The 24,144-nt window shown below is 41.2% G+C and overlaps 2 long non-coding RNA genes across 2 annotated transcripts in view; both read left to right on the top strand.

The window, feature by feature from the left end:
* The window catches only part of LOC140703116 (uncharacterized), a 71,433-nt gene that overhangs the window by 22,813 nt on the left and 24,476 nt on the right, over positions 1-24,144 (top strand). The gene's annotated exons all lie outside the window — the stretch shown is intronic.
* LOC144586150 (uncharacterized) lies at positions 437-8,225 on the top strand. Its single transcript, XR_013540904.1, has 2 exons — positions 437-6,883; positions 7,915-8,225. It is a non-coding gene; the product is annotated as an uncharacterized LOC144586150 (long non-coding RNA).

The following is a 24,144-nucleotide window of genomic DNA, read 5'->3' as shown; positions in this document are numbered from 1 at the left end:
TCCAGCTTCCCAGTGTTCATAGATCTTACATTCCAGGTTCCTATGCAGTATTTTTCTTTGCAGCATTGGATTTTCCTTTCACTTCCAGGCACGTCCACAGCTGAGCGTCCTTTCGGCTTTGGCCCAACCACTTCATTAGCTCTGGAGCTACTTGTACTTGTCCTCCGCTCTTCCTCAGTAGCATGTTGGACGCCTTCCGACCTGAGGGGCCCATCTTCCAGCGTCATATCTTTTAGCCTTTTGTTTCTGATCATGGGGCGTTCTTGGCAAAGATACTGGAGTGGCTTGCCATTTCCTACTCCAGGTGGATTGCGTTTAGTCGGAACTCTCCACTATGTCCTGTCCGTCTTGGGTGTCCCTGCACGGCATAGCCCATAGTTTCTCTGAGTTACTCAAGCCCCTTCGCCACGACAAGGCAGCAATCCATGAAGAAGATATTTCAGGAAAATAATTTATAGGAAAGAGTTTCCAAAGTTTAGGTAACAGTTGAAGAGCTCATCCTGGCTTGCTTCTCCAGCAGGGCTCATTTCCATTTAAATAGGAACTTTCTACCTCTGCCATGGGCATCACCATTGTTGTTGTCACCAACATTGTCATCGTCATTACCCTTACTGTTAATAATAATTATGTGCCATCAAGGTGACTTGGACTTATGGAGACCCTTCCCAGGATTTTCCTGTCCTTCCTTCTGCTGGTGTACCAGGACTGTACAGTTTGCCACAGTCTTGCTCTTCTCCTGATCTATGGCTCTGTAGATATTACTGCTACTTTTATCCACAACAAACAAGGGAAGGCAACTGTGACCCTCCAACGCTCATCAGCCCTCGCTACCATAGCCAGTAGTAAAACATGATGGGACTTGTAGTCCAAAAACATCCAGAGGCTCACCCCTGCTCTATAACTTTGAAGACAAGACTAGGTGAAGGGGTACGTATCTGCTTGATAGGACAATACACATGTTGCTTTTTATAACCTGATATAAATAGAAATAGACATAACGTCTTCTCTCATTTCTGTGAACACTTGGACTTTTTCCAGAAGAGACTACTAAAGTATGTTTTGTACTTTAGGGCAGCAGGAAAGGGGGGAGGGGAGACGGCTGCGGGGGAAGTAAGTGATGGGATGTTATCCAAGTCTGTTCACATGAACCAGAAAAACATGGAATAAGAGCCTTGATGAAGGAGCCAAGGTGGTACCGCCAGCTGCAGGACCATTAATTAATGTTCTGCGGTATGTAGCAGTAAGAATGACCTTGGTACTTGTTGAATACAAGCAGATAACATTCACAGAGAAGCTCTGCTTGTCCTACACAGGTATATTTATCCAAGAAGTCGTCTGCACATTCCCCACCCCCACCCCCCAACTCTCAAGGCAGTAAATTAGTTCTAATTGCAGAGATATGTAATAAAAAGCCAAAAAGCCATGTTCTGCCTTCTACAGTATTTGAAGATTTATTTTAGGGTTTTAGGTTTGCTTTGAGTGTCTAACTTAAAAAGGGGGGGGGGGAAGAGAACCCAGGAGAAAATGTAGGTTTTATGGATCTATAAAATTACTCAACTTCAGATAAACGCATGTTCTAGTGCAACTTAAACAGGATAACCAAACACTAAAGAACCGTGGCTGGCAGTGCAATGCACTGTATACATTACATTACATATTTTCCCGTTTCTAGCCTGTGTCTCAGAAGGTAGACATAATGAGCATTATCATTATCTCTTTGAAACAGAAAATGTATGCGCACAGCACAACACAGGAAATCTATCTTAGCCCTGAATTTATATTAAAGCCATGAGTGAAATACCCACACTTTATAGAAGAGGCAAAGGCACATCCCCTTGTCCTGCTATTAACCAGATCAGCAATGGACTCCAATGTAGGCTCTTTAGGTATGCCCTTTTAAAGCAGCCACCACGTCCCATTCATATTACAGTATCTTGCTTTTTGGAGGGGAAAAGTTCTTTGAGCCACCCATGATGCTACATGTTCCCAGATGATCCTTTTGATTGCAATAACTGTGGCAGGAATAAAATGAGAAGCTGCAAAGGCACTTTACAAACACCTCAGCGTGATGCACCTGGGAGAAAGGCCTAAATTAGAAGGCTCTGGGGCTTAGCTAGGCCAAACTCCATTCAAGCTTCGTTCTCAGAAAGAAAGCCCCTAGCTAGCATTGAAGCAGAGCCAAAAAAGCAGGGGTGATGGGTGTGTGTGTGTGTGTGGAGGGAGATGAGAGAGATGCTGAGTTACTCCAGATCCAGACCTCCTCCAGTAGAGGGACAGAGCCTCGGTGCTGGCACAAAGTCAGACTATAGCAAGAATAGTCCTAACAAGTTGGCTGTTTCCTTAGGCTGGGAGAAGTTTGGATTCAACACAACTGCAGAAGGCCTTGTGTCAGCTTTACTGGCCCTTGGCTATTTTAGGCTGTTAGGACTTTACTCAGCAACTATGAAAGATTACTAAGGACAGCAACCAGGATTATATGGAACTTGTATGTCCTGTCAGATTTAGGGTTTTGTATTTTGAATCCAAGTCACAAGTACTTCAACTGCACACAAAATGTGTGTATTATCAAAGAGGCTCGCTATGCTGTAAACTCTTTTTTAATGTACATGCGGCGGTGACATAGCAGCACTGTGACTCTCTCTGTTCCATTGCTGCCATTTACTCAGAGCTTAGAAAAGTTACTTTTGGGAAGACTACGATTTGGGAAGAATCTCCTAGATAACATATTAAGGTACATAAAAGCACAATTTCCAAGCTCTGTCCCCTTGCTGTCTGAGAGAGGTGGAAGTGATTATGCACTTTAGCCTCTTAAGTGTGGGATGTATAGTCACCCCACCTGGGAATGCTCTGTTGGTCAGGAAACAGAAAGGAGTGGGTATAGCTGGTTACCAAGGAGACAGGGGAGAAGTTAGGCCAGTGAGGATGGGCAGCAGAGGGGAAAGAGCAAGAGAGGATGAGAGATTCTCAAACAAACAGCTGCAACATTCATTTCAGTTTAACCATTTATGTTTTTTATGGCATTGTTGTTATAATGCATTGCCCATATTTCTTTTATTCACCATAAACATTTTCATCCAGTTATCTGTAAACTATTTCTGCTTTTGACAGAAATCCAGGGTGTACTGTTTTTCAAGCAGAACACACTTGCATAGAGTCTGGAAACAAACATGTCAAGAAATATTTTAATTCTACAGATGTTTTTTCCCTTACAGTAGCTACAAGAGGAGGAGGCAACAATACACTTGCTAACATGTACCTCAAGTGCCACTGCTGCCTCCTCTTCCAGATATTGCTCGGAAAGAAACCTAGTTGAAAGCTTGAAGTATTGCAACCAACTGCCTGACATTTTTATTCCCCAACTGGAGAAGGTTGATGGCAGTAAGACAGTGGTAGGTAGCTTTGGTATGTATAATACACAGAAAAAAAAGCCTCTCTTCAGATCTGGAAATCATCATGGGGAGTTCCACAGCCAGGGCAGCACACTGTAAGGCCTCAGTCAAGCTCCACAGGCCACAAATGGATGTGTGTGGTTCTTCAGAAAGGTACACAACATGGTAAAAAACAGGATAAGTTCCAGAGCAGGCACTGGAGAAGCAAGAAAACCAGAGGAAGGAAGGAAGGAAGGGAGGGAGGGAGGGAGGGAGGGAGGGAGGTGATGGATGGATGGATGGGACAGTATCTCCTTGAATTCTCCAGCCACCAATTCTGGCAGTTGTGGTTGAAAAAAGTAACCTTTCCAAACAATTGCTCCTTTTTACTCTATTTATTAACTGTATAACAGTGCACCTAAATCTACAAAAGAAACATTGGTCCCTACAGTGGCCCCCTTGATGGGAGAAGATCCTGCCTTAAGAAACAAGGCATAGCCTGCCAAGTGTTGTGGTGTGCCAAGCTGATGCTACATTGTGGAGCTACAGTCTTTTCTCACAATGGCTCGAAATCAAGAAGCAACCAGCAGGGAGATGGAGCTTGCCAGGATAAGCATCCTTAAACATGATTTACATTGATCTAGCTGATACAATGCTACAAGCTTCACATAGTAACCCCAGAGCAAACCTTTTAAACAAACTTTTTATTGCCTTGAACCTGCCAATCAGGAAACTGCCTTGTTAGTCAGAAGGGTTGACTTTTTTGTTGGACGTGTACCAAGACCTATGTGCTCGCAGAAGAGTCATAGGTGATCTTTGTTCTCCTCTTTGTTGTTGATTTCTCTTTGCCTGAGTAAATAAGAAGTGACAGGAGAAAGGACAGAAACAGCTGCTGCCACTCATCTCTCCTTTGTAGCAGCTGTATGCGGCAGGCCAAGGGATGCATGTGAGATGAGTGAATGAGAGTACTGTACAATCTTGCAATGAGGAAGGAGCATGGATCCACTGATGATGATGATGATGATGATGATGATGATGATGATGATGATGATGATGATAATGATGATGATGATGATGATGATGATGATGATAATAATAATAATAATAATAATAATAATAATAATAATAATAATAATAATAATAATAATAATAATAATAATAATAATAATAATAATTTATTGTCATTGTAAGTATATACACATACAACGAAATTCACACCGAATTGGATCCCACCGAAGTCTCACCTTCCACCAAAACAAAACAGAGTAGAATAAAATATAATCTTGAATCCAACCCTGCCATTCAGGGTATGACTACATTGACATATAATGTGCAAAATGCTCTGGGATTGAGATGGTTTGATTTGCATTATTTCCCACTGAATATATGATGTAAAAGTCAATGCAAATTACTCTAGAATCCCACCCACCCCCCATCTGCAGTTTTCCCCCTCTGCCATTGGGGCTTCTACTTTTGGGAGAATGAATGCATTTGCATCAGTTCAGATAGTGTGATTGTTTGAGCCGATGTAGAATGGTTTGTAGCGATTGTATTTGAAGCCATTCCAACTGGCTAAAGCAGCAGTGTGGAAAATGGCTGGCCTTTGACTTTTCTCTTCCACAAACTTGGTGCCTGGACCTGCTTTCATCTTCCCTTCCATCCCCTCCCCTCCCCTCCCCTCCCCTTCCTTTCCCATTCCATTCCATTCCATTCCATTCCATTTCTTTCTTTCTTTCTTTCTTTCTTTCTTTCTTTCTTTCTTTCTTTCTTTCTTTCTTTCTTTCTTTCTTTCTTTCTTTCTTTTTCTTTTAATTGGGAAAATGGCAGGTTGAAGTTTTGAAGGAGCCATGCCTCCTGCAAATCTGGACAGCCAGAGCAGAGCTACCTTAAACTTTCCTCCTCTCTCTCTGCCAATTCTTTGCTTTTTTTCCCCTTTGGTCACTTAACTATCCTACCATTAGGACAGCAAGTCTGTACAAGAAAAAGGAAGGAAGGAACCAAATGGAAGGAAAAGAAAGAAAGAAGCCAAAGGAAAAACAAGGGAACCCAGGCCCCAGATGATTAAAACAGCTGCAAATAAGGCTGATTTCCTCTCCTTTTTCTGTTGACTTCTGTGTGGTTGGCTACAGCGAATAAACTCAGAAAGACCCAACTTCCTGGATCCAACTTCTCAGCAAATCCATTCACATCTTTCCTATTATAGAGCTGCACCTTCTGTTATCAGATATATGTGAACATATTAGAGTAATGAGAAATTATTATGTGGAAACCTTAGTCCTCTTTTTCCCAGCACCTCAGGCAGGTCATTAAGAAGTTCAGCGACAACTGCTTAACAATACAGGTTTAAGTGTATAGCTCAGTGGAGCTAAGTAAGATAACTCTGGATTTGCACAGAGAAAATTGAGCTGGTGTGTAACTTTTACAGGTTAAGAGAGACCCACGGTTAATCTTGACAGCAGTGTATATCTGAGTGGATGACGAAAAAGCAACTGACTAATTAAACTGATATTTAAGTCCTCAAAACAGGAGATAACTATTGCTAGCACATCAATTAGGCAAGCCATTTTACGTGGCTATGGATAACATATAAACAAACTGCACTATCGGAGGATTGACTACTAACTCAAGACATTGTAATGTACTTTCAGATAACATTCCAAACCTATCCTTTTAAACTTTCAGCCAAGAATCTGTTTTCGTAATTTACTTACTGTTGATCAATTTTTAAAATTAGACAACCCCCTTTCCCCCTCATTTTCTTCAGCTTTTTCTGTACAGTATATTGCTACCAATTCCACATTTCTTAAAAACTGAAAGTCACTACATTTGGTTTCCACTTGCCACCTATTCTTGTTTATTCAGAATGTTAACATCAAATGACAAAGAACTGACCACCTGACTGAATAACTCCTTCATCTAATGATGTTCCTATTTTTAAAAAAAATTAAAATTCCAAGTCATTTGTTCTCTGGTAAGCACAATATTTTCTGCTAGAATTGCTGACATGACCATATATGCTATTACGAAAACTGATTAAAAATCAACATTTAATGTGGGGAAAAACAGCATTGTCTACATTTCTCCCAGTGAATCTGATTGTGAAACCCCACTATGACCTTGGTGGGAGTAGGGGAAGGATGAAAGTAGATTACATATTTTCTGCACTCCCACAATGTTATACTAAAACTCTAAGTGGTGTGGTGAACATGAACAGAAAAATAGATTAACGTTAGAGTGGGTTTTCCTAGAGTGGGGAATGGCATACTTGGGGAGAGGGAGTTTAGAATGAAAGGTGTGTAGTATGCATAACTGCCCTCACTACATAAGCCCACATTTTTATCTGCATTGCACCCAGACCTCAGAAAAAAGCCAGCAGTCCTGCTAACAGAGAGATTTTTGTAGTCCCAAAAAGGAACCTTTTTGGCCTTTTGCTTTACCCTATGAGACTGGCCCTGATGTATAATACGAAGAATGGATGTTGAAGCAGCAGCATGGGAGGATAGAGGAAGATCAAGGTAGGAGCTGACAGCCAAATAATGTAACAAAACTTTTCTTGATCTAGCAAGAGCAACGTGAATGAAACCCCATTTGGGCTCCACTTCAAACACTAAAATGTCTTGTGCCAGCAATGTCAGCCTAGCTTCCCTTTTCTGATCACACTAGGACCTCTATTTGGTCGTTCTTGAGCATGTTTACTCAATAAATGAGAACGGGAGTACTATCATAACTTTCCCCATCACTTTGTTTGGAGACAGCTGTTCTTTGTTTGGAGGGTATTCCTGTGAGCCAGAATCCTGATTTTCCAAAATGTTGACTTGTATGGAGTGCCTCCATAGGCAGAACAGGATGTGCATTGCTTTCCACACAAGCAGTGATAACAGAAGGGATGGAACTAGCATGTCCCCCTCTTTACATGTGGGCTAAACATATTTTCGAACACTTGGCTGGACAGTCAGAAAAGAGTGCTTACTATAGATATCGTAGAAGGCACAGTGATTTACTTGACCTTGTGATGTCTTTATTAATTTTCTATATCTGTGCCCAATCCATGGACATAGTTAAAAAAACAGTTCGTATTCATCTTATGGAATGTGCAACAATGATTCCTAAAATTCAAAAAGGTTTGTGTACATAATAGATTGTGTACAACTGTGTGCACATCGGTTATAGTCAAGAGCTAACAAACCACAGGTTTTTGCAAGAAAGAATACTCCGTGGCTGGCTTTGAATAAAGGGAGACACAAATTTTCTGTTTGCAATTTGTTTTGCTGTGTCTTTGTACAAACTATGGTTTGTTATCAAAATATGGTTTGTACACGTGTTTTGTATACACTGTCATTTTCTGAACTGAGATAAAACATGTATAGCTTGTTGCAAATCTGGAAGTGGAATTTATAAATTTCTAACATCACATTCAAAGAAAGGAGGAAGCGGGGGAATATTCATCCCCAAAACTGCCAAAAAGTAATATTTTCCCAAAAATAATGCTCCCTGTGATGTTTTAATAGAGCTGCTTTGTTTTAATCCTTAATATTTGTACTAACAGGGACCTGGACAGTTTGCAGGGATTTTTAGAAATTTAACATCCAAAACATCGGAAGGACTACAAGGCTCCCTGTCCTCTTCTACACAGCAGAGATAATTCAGAAAAGGAGAACCTACTTCTACTGGAAATCCAACTATAGCAAAACATATGCATGAATAACGATACCACTGCATTTGGAATACCCCCAAACAGCATGCCTTCTGACATTCCTCACTGAGTTGCAGACATAAGACTATGAGTTACAAATATGGTCATTACAAAAAGAACTATTTCCTGATCCTAAGTCAATAAATTAAAAACATTGGCAGTAATACTGTATTTGTTTCTTTCTGTTTTAAATCAGCAACATGGGATGGTGCCGAGGGGTTTATATGAAAAAGGGAGACTAATATGCTCTAGTGAGTGAAAAGGACGAGTTAATGTTTAAAGTGAAAGACATGCAACTCTGGAAGGAATTGTTTTGCTTCTGGTGCTAGCATTTAGTACTATCAAGGTCAGACTAAATACTTACCGGGAAGGGGAGGATTCCTCATCTGATAGTCTTCACTTTTTTGTGTTATGTGTCTGCACCTGCTGTATATTTGTTCTACAACAAAAGTGTTTGGTCTATGGATCATAATCACTGAAACAAAGACACAGCATTGTTTCAATTCCCAATGTACAGTCCTGGCAATCAGATTTAGAATGATGACAGAAACACAGTTTCAAAACATAAGAAGAACCCAACATCATGTTATGTGCAGGTGGGTGTCATGTTAGCGTGATAATAATTTGTTTCAGTTTTATTGAAAGAGTCATTTGTAGAGGGGACTGGGAGGGGAAAAAATAGGGTTATACATGCTTTTTGATCCTTTCTTTTTGCTTACAGTTTTTCCACTGTATGTTTATGAGTCTGGATCCCCACGGGGATAAACTAACTTGGGGGGGGACTGGAATAGTGAGTGGTAGGCAAAGAATGGGTTAGATACCCTTGCCACCCCTTTTTAAAGTTGCCTTTTCACTTTAAAGAAGGCTTCTTACCATTATTGCCTATATTTACTTGTAACACCTGTTTTAGCATCCAGGACCTTGTCTGGTTTGATAGACTGGTTGATTACACTTTTTTCTTCTTGTGAAAAGACAATTTTATTATTCTTGTTCACATTTGTATTGCATCCTTTCTCCAAAAAGTATAAGGTAGCATATGAAGTGGCAGGATCTATATTATTTATTTTCACACCATACTTGTGAGATAGGCTGAGAAGATGATTCACTCAAGGTCATACTGAGAGTAATGTTTAAAACTTGGTATGTTGTATGTATACACTATGTTGGTTGCCAGTGTTTGAATGAAAAATAACAATACTGGCTCTTGAGCAGGGCCAAATCAAATGCACTTTCGCTCCCTCTCTCATTCCTGTTCTATCTTACCCACACATACACACCAAGACCCAAACTGCACATTGCAGATAATGTCATTCTAAATAAAAACATGCTTTTGTTCCAGAGATGTGATACCGGGATATCTTCCACTTTAAGAAACCAAATTCACAAATAAACACTGGCTCTACAAGGCCAATCATCAAACAAAGCAACCTAATTTTCAAACTACAGGAGTTAGGAAAAGCTCCTGCTGTGACAATCAGATGATTTTAGCACTTAAGGAATTCCCTCTTCTAAAAGAACGGTCTCGGAAAGAGAGCATTTATTTCTTCCTATTTTGTGATGGAGGCATGAATTTGATGCAGATAAATATGGACCTATGACTCATACATCTGTATCTCTCATTCAATAATGACAAAAATTATCATACACAGAAAATCAGCTGGTCATGGTTCGTAATTTCTGTAAGAATGAAACTGATTTATAGTGCACCAATATGTACTTATTATATGCTTAATTAACAACACAGGAAATGCATTTAACTATGACATGATTGGTGTCTGGTTTCAAAAATACATTTTGTGGCAAAAACATTTTTTTTTTTACTGTGGCTATTTCTTATTGACCCTTCGCTATATCTGCTGCCATTTGTCTTTTAAGAATCATGTATTAGGGCAGATCTGCTACTAACTCCTCTCATGTTATACAGGAAAAAGCTTAATTCTTTAAGCCAAGGGTGTAAGAAGAGGTCATAAGGTCAACTTAATCTTACAAATAATCTTTGCAACTTTGGAGGAGATCCTCCAGCATTGTTATCTCTAGGGCTTAGGACAGTTATTTTAGTTAAAAGGCAGGATTACAGTTATGAAGCCAATGTTTTAAATTATAGAGGAAAGGCTGTTGATCATTATAGGCACAATGCTGGCTTGGGTGAGCAGCACATGAAAGATTCCCAGTCCATCCTTTATAAATTAAACTGACTGATCTTTTAGTAACTTAAGAGATTTCCTGGAGTACAAATTCTTGTTATCAGTTAGATAGGGATGATAGAAATAATATGTGCCATCTATAGAACCTATACGGTTTCAATATGATGAGTTCCGTCCGCTCTGCATCTCATGAAGGAAAGTTGTGCTTAACTGTGTTCCTGTTCAGTGAGAAAATAAGTTATGTGTCATGGTTTGGAAAAGGACTCCTTAAAAATTGTAAACAAAACTAATATGAGTTCACGTAGCAGAATTTGCATTTTGAAGCAAGTAAGAACAGTGCATGAGAGCTGATTCATTAATTAAATTCACGGGGGGGGGAATCTAACATTCATCAGTACAAATTAATTAAACTGTTAACATATTTTAGAAGATTATATCAATAGAACCCAGGCCCTGTGTGTGGGATGTTGTTCTCTAAAGCAGAAAGGTGGAATTTTTCTAGCACAGCCAGGCCAGTACTATGGGTGATCATGTCCACAGCTAGATCTAGAGTATGGGCTCTTTAACCAAGGGCCCATGAGGTCAGCTACTGATGACTTGAGCCAGAGACCTGAGGTTTTAGGTCCTCTTTGCCTCTGTTGTCCAGGAAGTGTCAGAAAGCTACATGGTAACCTAATCAGATCTGTTTGTTGGAGATCCTAAAAGATTAATTTGAAATGTCATGATGGTCTACCTAAGTTATGAGTGCCAGAGTAAGCCTGGCCAGAGATATTTCATTAATGGAAGCTACTGCAGAATTTGTCTACTAACCTTGCTGTTCCCTGAGCTATTATATTCAGTTATACAGCATTACCTTAAAATCTTCAATGCAATCAAGAGATGTACATCCAGTCGATAATCCCAACTAAAGCAGACTCATTGAATCAATAGGAATTTACCAAGGTGTTGCCTTGCCGTTCAGCAATTCATTCAATGGGTGTCTCTTCTATTTGGGACTACCAACTTGATTTAGACTGCAGTACTTTGCCAACTTACAGTAACAATTATGGAACATTTCTCCAAAGCCCCTCTTCTGAGATAATTTTCCAGCATAGATCATTGCCTATTAAGTTGCCTAACTGACCTCATTCCTTTCAATCTGCATGTTTGAGAGCAGTATGGGGATGGCGGCTGCTTCCAGGGGAGACATTTGCTGCCCAATTACCCTGCCTCATACATTAAATTTAACTGAAGGAGTCAACGTGGTGACAAGTTCCATTTCTAATCCTCACATGTTTTTTCCACTGTTTCTTCCATCTTGATTTTCTCCATAGAAAATCCATTAACCTAGAATATCTTGTTAGGATGTTTACTTCCCCTGCCCTATCCCGTTCTGATTTGGTTGTGGTTTGGCATCAGTGTCTGATTTGCTGGGAAGTGGACAATCTCATCAGAAGTCTTTTAAGATGGAAATCACATCAGCTGCCAACATCGTTTGGGACTGAAGGGACATTACTACTTATTCTCTGCCTATTAGAAAATTCAGCTGTCTGCAATTTGGTTAAAAAAATGCCTTCACTGATTTTTCAAAGGCACTATAATACAATTAATACAATACAAAGCATATATTTAAGAAATGAAACATTTTCATTTAACTAAAAAATAGCTAGATTCCCAATATAATTTTTCTACTTCAGGGCTGGGCTAGTGTGGTCCTCCAGCTGTATTAGATTACATGTCCCAGGAGCCTTCACCAGTGGCTATAGTGACTAGGGCTGTTGGAACCTTTGGCAAGGCCAGAGCTGTCCACCCTTGTTACAGAGACAGAGATCAAGATACCGAATTATAGCAGCCTTTCCCAACTTGGGTCCTTCTTTCACCAGGTATCATATATGTTCATTGTACAGATACCTTCTGTGTGCTTGCAGGATGAGACATGATCCTGTCTCATGTGCTCTGCTTCATCAGCCCATACTGTTATTAGTGTACACATACCCTTCGGTCTTTTATAGGTGAAGGTGCCCTGCTTGCTCTTGCCTTTCCACACAGAGGGATTTCAAATGTGTTCATCTCATTATTTTTCACCTTCCCTGAAGCTAATGTAAAGATCTCCTACAAAAGGAGCTTGACAACAAGAAATTTATGCTTCAATACATGGATTAAGTTCTTGTATTAGAAAAATAGTCCTTTATTCTCCCAGTAATGATATTTTTCCCCTTTAAAACAATAATGCATTTCAGCTTAGGCTTCCTCTCCCCATCCCATCCCCAGGTTGACAAATCTTCCCCCAAATTCTTTGACGGATAATCCCAGTTGACTGCAGTGACATGCACTATGGGATGTCAGAGCTGATGAAGAGCAGGCTCTCCTACTGCTTAACTTCACCAGACCCCACTGCCCCTTAAAAGCTCAGGACTCAAATCTTCCTTCAGGCACACACACACACACACACACAGCACAATTAAACAACTTTTTTTTTGTTGTTCTGAAAGAGGGCTGCAAGACAGATCAGAACGTCTTCTGGTCATTTAAATTCCTTCGATTTAGATGAAGCAATTCTCTGCCACTTTTCAAATCCCAGGTAACACATTTCCTACCAGATTGCAAGGGAAGTGAAGATTTCAGCCAGTGCACTCTAACCGATGATAAGCAACCGAGCTGCTCTGCTCACAGCTGTAATTCACTTTAGTACTTTGTATATAAATTTGTTGTAGTCAAAATTATTAGGTAGTCAACAAGGATGCTACACAAAACAATGAGATGTACAGCTTTTGATTACTTTTTCACCAGCTTAGACCTGTCCAATAATTTTTCCCTCCTGAGCTGTGAGAAACCTGACTTCTTTACTTTGAAAGAATCTAAGAGCTGGTGATTGATTTGACAGAAATCAAAGTAAGAATGCTATGGATTTTTTTTTATTTCCTCTCAAAGCAAAATATATCAGTACAACAAGATCTCTAACGTAGTACTATACCCACTATACCATGCTACGCCTATATGGTGTAGCAAATAGAATAACAAACTCAGGAGGTGTGGATCTGAATCTGTGCTCAGGCATGGGAACTCTCTGGGAAAATCACTCTTTAAATACCTCATTGACCTTGAAAGCTCTGTTAGGGTCACTGTTAGTTGGTTCCAACTTAAAGGCAATATGTGGGACGGTTCCCCTCTCCTATTTCATGCTTCACCCACACACAACCAAATATACTATAATTTGTTACATGCTCCCAGTTCCCAAAGTAGAGAGAAGCTCCATAGGTAAGACTCCACCAAGTTACACCTGCTATACTGAAATAGACAGAACATAGGAAAAGCCAACATGCATGGTGTTATTGGAAAAAGACAAGCTAGTCCCACCAAAGACTGTATCCCCATGCTTCCCCGCTTACCAACTCCAGATGGAAAGTTCCAGCTCTCCCTCTTTCTCTTTGCTCATTTCAGCTCCCAAAATGCCAGATCTCTGGCCCATGATGAAACTGCTCATTGGAGCATCTCTCACTAATGTGTTAAGAAGTGCCCCTTTTCATAGAAAAGCATTTGCAGGGCCCCCAGATCCAGACAGGATGGACTGATAATTTAAGCAACATTTTCCTCAATAAAGACCAGCCCACAAACGGTCCTGGGGGAGACTATATTCACCAGGGAAAGAGCTGAAGTGTCGACTCTCTTTGTCCAGGTCATGATCCAGAATGAAGATAAGGTATGCATTTCTTCAGCCATGTTTCTTCAAGGCCAATGTTCTTTTATGCTCAGTAGTGGAACAAAACACTTCCAGAATTTGAGAAAAGGGTAAAGGAAAAGTATAGATACTTGTTGCAAAGTATCTTATTTTACATCACTCCTGGGGGTGTGAAGTGTACAGTGGGGTCTTGACTTAAGAACAGCTTGAGTTAAGAACATTTTGACTTAAGAACCACTCTCATAGGAAAATATTGACTTGACTTACATACTTAGATTTGAGTTAAGAACTAAAAAAAAACCATGTGGGAGGCAGGGAAAGTGCAAAATGTGAACTTTCAGTTAACTGTTGGCCAGTGAAAAGGGTGCCTGTCTGCTTCCTCACTCCTCCCAGCGTTTAGAGAGTGGATTGGGAGACAGTCTTCGGACTGCCTGGTACTGTACTGCCTGGACTGTATTTTCCCTGCCTTCCCTGAACCTTTCTTGACCTAAGAAAAAAAAAGAAACAAAATATCCCCCTCTAGTGGTCGAAGGCAGAATAGCAGCTTCCCATTAGTTTCTATGGACAGAAAAGAGCAGATACGGATCAAATGGTTTTCAATGCATTCCTATGGGAAATGCAGATTTGACTTGAGAACTTTTTGACTTGAGAACCACCTTCCAATACGGATTAAGTTCTCAAGTCAAGACCCGACTGTAGGTCCTTTGCATAAGGATGCTTACTGGGGATTTACTTGAACTTTTGGGAGGGAAGGGAGATGACTCAAATTACTGGCTATCTCTTTTGGATTTAAATTTTTATGTTAAATCAAGTTCAGAGTTACTGATCTACATTGAGATGAATGGAACAGCAAATAGTGTCAATTATTCTCTTAGCCTCAACATACTAGAATTTATAAATTATCACTTTGTGTTTGAAACACTAATAGCATCCAGATTAAAAAAAAACAATAGTAGCAGCAAAGATCAAGTTCAGCTGGTACCATGCTTCAGCAAAAAAGGAAGGAAGGAAGGAAGGAAGGAAGGAAGGAAGGAAGGAAGGAAGGAAGGAAGGTTCTTGTTGCAGGTGGGAAGAAAGCAGAAAGACCTCCACTCTCTAAATGTGCAAAATCCGAGATCTGAAATGTGAAGACAAAGCAGTCTTTCTCCAACAATCAGCTGAAGGGCCAGTTCACTCATGCATGTGACTGATCGCCTGGTCTATAAGCCCCTATCAAATACCCCACCACCACAAGCAGAGATTTCATCATGGCACTTCATGACCATTTATACTTTCCAAGCAATAGATACCTAGAAAACTTTTTGAAAAACAGCCCTTACAAATGCTTTGTGTTTGAGTGAAAAGTGGTTAACTGACCAAAAAAAAAAAAGAGAGAGAGAGAGAGAGAGAGATTCAGCTTCTAGGATTTACCCCAGTTTGGTGTCTGTTTGTGAATGGTAATGAACACAAGATGGCATCCTCTAGAGCAGCGATGGTGAACCTATGGCATGTGTGCCCTCTCTGTGGGCACATGAGCGATAAGTCGCCATCAAGAAATACTTACCTGTCCTCCAATCTCAGATTTCGGCACTCCCCTCTGCTGGTGCCCTGGTCCAGCACAGGGGTGCAGTGGCGGCCAATACCCATCTAGCCCAATGGGGAATTGGAGGACCAGTAAGTATTTCTCTGTTACTACCGCCCCTAGAAAAGAACACAAGCATTTAACCCTTGCAGTGCAGGGGCAGTTTTTTTTTCTAAACTCAAACCTCAGTATTCAGGTTTAATTGCAGTGTTGGCACTTTAAAATACTGTATATACGTTGGTTTTGTGTTGCTCAGAAAGGTTCGCCATTACTGCTCTAGACCATCTTGACTGCTGACATGAGTGTCGTCAACATTCAGGTTGTCTTTTGCTATGCAACTTTTGGCATCTTTTTTTCTGCTGGCAATGCAGGCATGATATTGTTCAGCAATATTGGACAAATTCCTGGTGCTTTGAATCTTGGATACAGAAACAGAATATTTGGAATTGTAAACCAAGAAGATCATAAGGACGCCCAAATCTGTAGTTTTCTACACTCACTTATCTGGGAGCAAACCCCACTCCGTTTGATGGGACTTACTTCTGACTAAACATGTTAAAGGATTACATTGTAAAACCTTTTTCATCTATGGCGGATTGCCCAGCTGTGGCCATATCTTGATCGGGGGGCCCTCACTACTCTAGTCCACGCGCTCTTAATCTCGAGACTAGACCATTGTAACACACTCTACGTGGGGCTGCCTTTGAGGCTCATGCGGAAACTCCAGATGGTCCAGAATGCAGCAGCCAGGCTTATTAGTGGGGTGAGAAAACACCAATATATCTCCCCCACTTTGGCTGTGCTGCACTGGTTACCTATTCGTTTCCGCATTGACTTCAAAGTATTAATGATTACATATAAAGCCCTAAACGGTTTGGGACCTCAATATTTGGCAGATCGCCTCCTCCCACCAAGATCTACCTGAGTCACCCGACATAGCCAGCAGGGGCGGCTGAGGGGACTGACGCCGAGGGATGCCCGGAAGGAGAAAACAAGAAACCGGGCCTTCTTGGCGGTTGCCCCTCGGCTGTGGAACACACTCCCCACTGAAATCAGGCTGGCACCCTCGCTGGGGGTTTTCAAAAGCCAATTAAAAACTTGGTTGTTTAAACAGGCCTACCCCCCAGTCAATTAAGTCATTTTCCTTTTCTCTTTCTCTATCTTTTTTTTTTTGTATACCACCATCTTGAAAACCTTTTATTTACAACTAATTAGTATGAATGCATTTTATATGTTTTTTAACTTGTTTTAACTGATGTAAGCCACCCCGAGTAGACGTTGTCTAGAGGGGTGGGGTAAAAATCGAATAAATAAATAAATAAAATAAATAAATCCCAATTCCCATCAAGCTGCACTTCAGGGAAAAGCCACAGTGATGGAGCCACTGAAACTAATGGGGGCCAGGAAAGATCATCCAAGCATATGTTCTTCACCGTCAACCCACAGAACCATGGGAAACACATTCTCCTCAAAATGTACACATAAGTCAATAAACATTGATTTCTTTCATCACATCCTCTACTTCATACAGACAGGTACAGAAGGGAGCATTTTTTAAAGGGATGTTAATTCTCAGGGGGTTTGCCATGCCAATTAACTGCAGAACACCTTTGCCAGGGAATCCAGGACTGTTCTCATAGTCTGTTTTACCGATTAGAATCACTACTTATGTTCCATCAATACAAACAATGCTGCTAGACTTTTCCTCTTTTCCAACAGTTATACTATGCTACTATATCCTGTTAGAGAACACATTCAAAATGGTGGCTTAATTGGCCAACTGCAGTTTATAGAACACTTCCTGAAACATTAATGCCTGAATAGTACTGTGTTGTTAAGCCTGAGCTGTTTAATAGTTTACATCTGCAACTTGAATTTTAAAGATGCCAGCAGCAGGTACTGGCAACATTAATACTTTGTCCAGTTCACCAAGGAATCTTAAGCAAGTCATTCTCTCCTGCTTGTTGGTTTGACCACTGCCATTTCATTGGCAGTAGCAAAGGGTAAAATTCAACCTTCAGATAAAAATAGTGGGCATAGCAGGTCAAAATTGTACTTTTCTAAAAAATTTATGGCCACATGTGCACATTCCAACCTTTCTTAAACCCCTTTTATCAAATCTTCTCCTTTCACTTTAACAGAATACATAATTATGTTGGACGATGTAAAGGCCTAAGGTCAGGAGGAACCTGTCTGTATGTCAGATTCAAATGTAGTATAAAGACTTATTGATGCCTCCCTCTACAACTTGCTATCAACGATCAACCTCAACCTAAAGACATCAATAAAGAGGATCAGCCTAACAGGACAGGATAATGGCACAGGAAAGCAATGTATCACGGCCCGGATGGCTCATAAACCTTTGGGTCTTGCCTAGCACCCACAAGGACAAGAAGAATTTGCACATCTGGAAGGAAGCCAATGAAATAGTCACCAACAATTTATTTATTACTGACCCAGCATTCCCTAATAGCCAAGAAAAACACAAACCCCATGCAGATCCCTTGGGATAGAATTTAAAACTTGATTAAGCAATCTCTTAGTTAATAAAGATGTTAATTAGAGCAGGCCCAAATTCTTCTAGATAAGTAGGTAGGCAACATGCAGCCCATGCTAGTGTGCAAATGCAGACCTCTGGTGGCTACCTACTCATGTTCAAGAAAGACCACAGTTGGTGGAACAGCTTAAGGTGCTCAAAGGTTTAATTTGCTACCTGTGCATTTAGGTCTTAGAGAAAGCAATGGGTTGTAAATTAACTACTGTACTATGTTGCTAACCTATCTCTCCCGCAGATTGGTAGAACCTCTTGCCAAGATCTCCTCCTTGTTATTTGGATCATGCTTTGGCTTGCTTGCTCCCACCCATTCCTGAAATGATGTCAACTGCCAGTTCATAATTTCTACTGCCTCCTTTTTCAGAAGGTGGCAAATACAGGCTTCAGGCCTGTGTCTGAGTAGTTGATTTTAATCCACAAATGCTCACACTGAAAAAAAATCTATTAGTTTTTAAGGTGCTGCAATATTTTGTGCTATTCCATCTTTGTTTTTCTTTTCCCCCTCCTATGTTGCCAACGCACTCCAGTTCAAACATATGGAACAACTTTCCCAGTAGTTTTGTGAAGATATTTAAGAACATGGGCACAAGGTGGAATCCCAAACATTAAATTTTATGAGATAGAAGAAGAATATTCTGATATGACTTTCTGGAACCATCTTCAAGAGATAGGTGGAAGTACTTCAAGACTGCTCTATAATGAGGGTTATGGTATCAAACATCATTAGGAGATGCAAGAGATGAATAAGATTGCATCGGACTCTGCATTTCCTTCGTAAATCAAAAACCACATTATTACATGGTTTCAAGATGACTTGTTTCTTTTATATAAATTGGTTAACATATATTGCACACTTTGTTTTACATTGTCCTCAGAGAGCTACTTAGCCATCTGTGTCATTTTTAAAATCTGTCTCAAGACATGGCCACACAGAGGTTTGTCCTGGGTCTCTATACCACAACCTAGCATTTAAATCATTGTTGTCATTCACCAGATATTTAATTAGCCTGGTAAGGTGCATTTCACACATCACACAACCCTCTTGCCCATCACTCTTCTCTGCCTTCATCAATGTCATGTTGCCTACCTCTTTCACTGGCATTCAATCCCTTCTTTTGCTTTTCATGTTTACCCACTGAAATAGTATTGGACTAAGAATATATGACAAGCATTTGAATAAGTGCCATGGTGCTAAGAGAAGAAACATTTCTGAAATATTTTTGAAATACAATTTACAAACTCTGTTACAATTGTTGTTGTTTAATCGTTTAGTCATGTCCGACTCTTTGTGACCCCATGGACCAGAGCACGCCAGGCCCTCCTGTCTTCCACTGCCTCCCAGAGTTGGGTCAAATTCATGTTGGTAGCTTCGATGACACTGTCCAACCATCTCGTTCTCTGTCGTCCCCTTCTCCTCTTCCCTTCACACTTTCCCAACATCAGGGTCTTTTCCAGGGAGTCTTCTCATGAGATGGCCAAAGTATTGGAGCCTCAGCTTCAGGATCTGTCCTTCCAGTGAATACTCAGGGTTGATTTCCTTCAGAATGGGTTGGTTTGTTCTTTTTACAGTCCAGGGTACCCTCAAGAATCTCCTCCAGCACCACAATTCAAAAGCATCAGTTCTTTGGCAGTCAGCCTTCTTTATGGTCCAGCTCTCACTTCATACATTGCAACTGGAAAAACCATAGCTTTGGCTACGGGGACCTTGTCAGCAAGGTGACGTCTCTGCTTTTTAAGATGCTGTCTAGGTTTGTCATTGCTTTCCTCCAAAGAAGCAGGCGTCTTTTAATTTCATGGCTGCTGTCATCATCTGCAGTGATCAAGGAGCCCAAGAAAGTAAAATCTGTCGCTGCCTCCATATCTTCCCTTTCTACGGTATTTGCCAGGAGGTGATGCGACCATTGGCCATGATCTTAGGTGTTTTTTTTATGTTGAGCGTCAGACCGTTTTTTGCACTCTCCTCTTTCGCCCTCATTATAAGATTCCTGAATTCCTCCTCACTTTCTGCCATCAGAGTGATATCATGTGCATATCGGAGGTTGTTGATATTTCTTCTGGCAATCTTAACTCCAATTTCGGATTCATGCAGTCCTGCCTTTCACATGATGTATTCTGCATAAGTTAAATAAGCAGGGAGACAATATACAGCCTTGTTGTACTCCTTTCGCGACTTTTGCGTAGTCAATGAAGAAGAAGTAGATGCTTATCTGGAACTCTCTGGCTTTCTCCATAATCCAGTACATGTTAGCAATTTGGTCTCTAGTTCCTCTGCCCCTTTGAAATCCAACTTGTACTTCTGGGAGTTCTTGGTCCATATACTGCTGAAATCTACCTTGGAGGATTTTGAGCATAACCTTGCTAGCATGTGAAATGAGTGCAGTTGTATGGTCGTTGGAGCATTCTCTGGCATTGCCCTTCTTTAGGACTGGGCTGTAGACTGATCTTTTCCAATCCTCTGGCAACAACAAGGCCACTGGAGGTGATGGCATTCCAGTTAAACTATTTAAAATCTTAAAAGATGATGCTGTTAAGGTGCTACATTCAATATGCCAGCAAGTGTCCAGAGGAGTGGAAAAGATCAGTCTACATCCCAATCCCAAAGAAGGGCAGTGCCAAAGAATGCTCCAACTACCATCCAGTTGCACTCATTTCACATGTTAGCAAGGTTAACCTAGGAAACGGGTAAAGGATTGTGTTGCTGACTTTTTCTTTTCCTACAGTAGTTTTTCACTGACTTATTTGGGTACAAATGAGAGAGTAGAAAACTTCTTTTTTTAGATTAACTCTAGCAATAAATTTCAGCTAGGATGGCCAATAATATATAGCCCAATGAAACTTTTTCAATTTCTAGTAGAAACTCTACTGTTGTAGGCATTAAAACTCAATATACAGAAAGCTTATTATTATGACTGCAGATTGATTGTTTTTGCTGTTGTTGCTGCTCTTGTTGTTTTCATTGTCATTGTCGTCGTCATCATTTTCAGCAGAAGCATCATGACTATTAGGACTTCAGGTTTAGAATACATTAATATTATTACTTTATTTATTTTTTAAAGTATTTATTTACTGCTTCTCAGCCCCTAAAGGTTTCCTAAAGTTATGCATAACCATAAGAAGATAAAAAAAACTTTCCACACTTTTAAAAACTTAAAATTTGATCTTAAATGTCAACATACTTTAAAAGTAGATCAACAATTCTAAAAGCCAGCTGTAAAACCAAAACTGATACTAATTTATATTGTTTTATTTATTTTATTTTCCTCACTATTGTCTTGAGCAATACAGTTAGAAAGGCAGTAGAGATTTATATATATATAAATCAGCTTTTATATTTACTTAAAAATAAAATGCACCCACCTTTTTTAACAGAAAAGAAAAATGGCTACATGTCAGAGTATGAACCAGCAGTGGAAATATTTGTGACATCTGTTGCATTCATTCTAAATAATTCTTTAAAGTCAGCACTGACTACAAAACATACAAAATTAATTTTAAAGCAACATTAAAATGGCATCAATGATATATCCTAGCTGGACCAAATCAGGAAACTGAGACATTACTCCACAAAATGGGCCAATTAATTCATGCTTTCAAATAGGACAGTCTGTGATTGTATTTTAGACCATGTGTATTAAAGAAAAGAAATTCTAGCCGCATGTTTAAAAGACAGGAGGGCTGGCATTTAATCATTTCTGCCTCAGATTCTTATTCTGTATGGCTTTTGACAAGTTCGCAACACTCTGGGTCTGTGAGCCACACGAGCCCTGACTTTCTTAGTAGGGGGTCCCCTTTATATCTTTTGCTCCATAAAACCAGTAGGCACAGAATAATAATCAAGAGGGTTTATTGGAACTTGGGTAAGGTAAGGGGTAACATTACAGAGGTGCCCTGCATAACGGGCGGCCCGTTTAACAACGAATCCGCATAGCAATATGTTTTTTTGCGATCGTTTTTGTGATCGCATTGCGATGTTTTAAATGGTAAAGCATCGCTTTGCAATGATCGGTAAGCTGTTTCGCTTACCGATTTTTGCATAGCAATGTTTTCCTAACAGCTGATCAGCGGTTCCAAAATGGCCGCCGGGTAAAAAAAATGGCCCATTCCTTGCTTACTGGGCAGCGAAAATGGCAGCCGTATGGAGGATTTTCGCAGCACAGTGAGTTTTTTGCCCATAGGAACACATTAAACATGTTTTAACGCATTCCTATGGGCTTTTTTGTTCCACATAGCGACGAATCCGTATAGCGACGATTTTTCCGGAATGGATTATCGTCGCTATGCGGGGCACCACTGTATTATGTTCAGAGTAACAAGTACTAGTTCAATCCACTATGCAGATCAATTGTGTCCCAGTATGTAGAGGGCGATTCTGCCAATCACTCAGTTCTACTCTGCTATTGGGGCACTATTGTATATTGATCACTTCCTGCCCCTCCTCTCTCTTGTGTGTCTTCTTCCTTGAAGAAGGGCTTTTCCCAGATGGAGATTGCCTGATCACATGCTATCTGATTGCTCTCTCCATATCCACATTTGCATCCATGCCATCCAGTTTTAGGGGGTGTTTAACCAGTTTAGAGACATTCATCAAAGCTAACCTGACCTGGCTGGTACTCCTGTCAAGGCTCTGGTTGACAGCTGGTCCATCGCTGCCACTAGGGCTATAGACATGATCGCGCCTAAACGCCCTCTCCAGTGCAGAACTGGGCCTGCGCCCTGGTTTAACCAGGAGCTTTGAGCGATGAAGCGATATAGGAGAAGGCTAGAGCGTAGGTGGAGGAAGAACCCGACGGATTATAATTGGAAAGCTGTTAGGGTTGCAACTAACCTTTACCTGACTAAGGTAAAGGCTGCATGTCGATCATTCTTCGCTAACCGGATAAGCGAAGCGTCAAATCAGCAGGTGGAGTTGTTCTGTATAGTGCGCGACCTATCCGGAACTGGTTCAGGCGATAGGCCTTCCCCTAGTTTTTCACCTGACCAGTTTGCAGCCTTTTTAAAATCTAAAGTGGAGGCCATCTGCCGGGAGCTCTCTCCTTTTTTGAATACAGTGAGTCGAGTAGAGATGTCCAACGCTCCGCCTTGCCTGGTAACCTTCGATTCCTTTCAGCCTGTGATACCTGACACTGTGGACAAGGTGCTTGATCGCTGCCAGGCCACCACCTCCTCCTTGGACCCTTGCCCAGCCTGGCTAATCAAAGCAGCCAGGCCGATAACAACAGAATGGGCCACAGCAATAATAAATGGGTCTTTCCTTGAGGAGACACTCATTAGGCCCATAAGAAAGAAACTTAATATGGTGGCGGACGAAATTGGCAATGATAGGCCCATTGGCAATGATAGGCCCATTGCCAATGTTTCTTTCATGAGCAAAGTGGTCGAGAGGGTGGTGGCTGATCAGCTTCAGGCACATCTGGATGAAACAGATGCCCTGGATCCATTTCAGTCGGGCTTCAGGCCGTGCCACAGTACAGAGACGGCATTGGTCGCCCTGTATGATGACCTGTTGAGGGAGGCAGACAGGGGTAAAATGTCTCTGTTGGTCCTCCTCAACATCTCGGCCGCCTTCGATACCATTGACTACGGTATCCTCCTGGGGAGGCTCTCTGAGCTGGGAATTGGTGGCTTGGCACTTGCCTGGCTCCATTACTTCTTGGGGGACCATCCCCAGAGAGTGCAGCTTGGGGAGAGTGTCTCGGCCCCGTGGAGTCTCAATTGTGGGGTTCCACAGGGGTCGATCATCTCCCCAATGCTGTTTAACATCTATATGAGGCCGCTGGGAGGGGTCATCAGGGGACGTGGGGCATCGTGTCATCAATATGCTGATGACACCCAACTCTACATCTCCTTTTCACCAACTGCAGGTGATGCCGTCCTGTCCTTTCAGCGCTGCCTGGGGGCCGTACTGCAATGGATGCAGGAGAACGGGCTGAGGCTGAACCCAGACAAGACGGAAGTTCTGAGAGTGGGTGGCCCCATGGCTGGTGGCTTGGGTGACTCTCTCACGTTTGGGGGGGTGACCCTGGCTGCGAAGAGTGGGGTCCGCAGCTTGGGCATACATTTGGACCCGACGCTCACAATGGAAATGCAGGTGGTGTCAGTAGTCCGCACCAACTTTTTCCACCTTTGGCTAGGGTTGCCAGATACATGTGTCCAAAAAGGAGGACAT

The sequence above is a fragment of the Pogona vitticeps genome, chromosome 1, assembly GCF_051106095.1.
Source record: "Pogona vitticeps strain Pit_001003342236 chromosome 1, PviZW2.1, whole genome shotgun sequence".
NCBI classification, from domain to species: Eukaryota; Metazoa; Chordata; class Lepidosauria; order Squamata; family Agamidae; genus Pogona; species Pogona vitticeps.
Note: the sequence above shows the minus strand (reverse complement) of the source record. Positions and strands in the feature narration are given on the sequence as shown.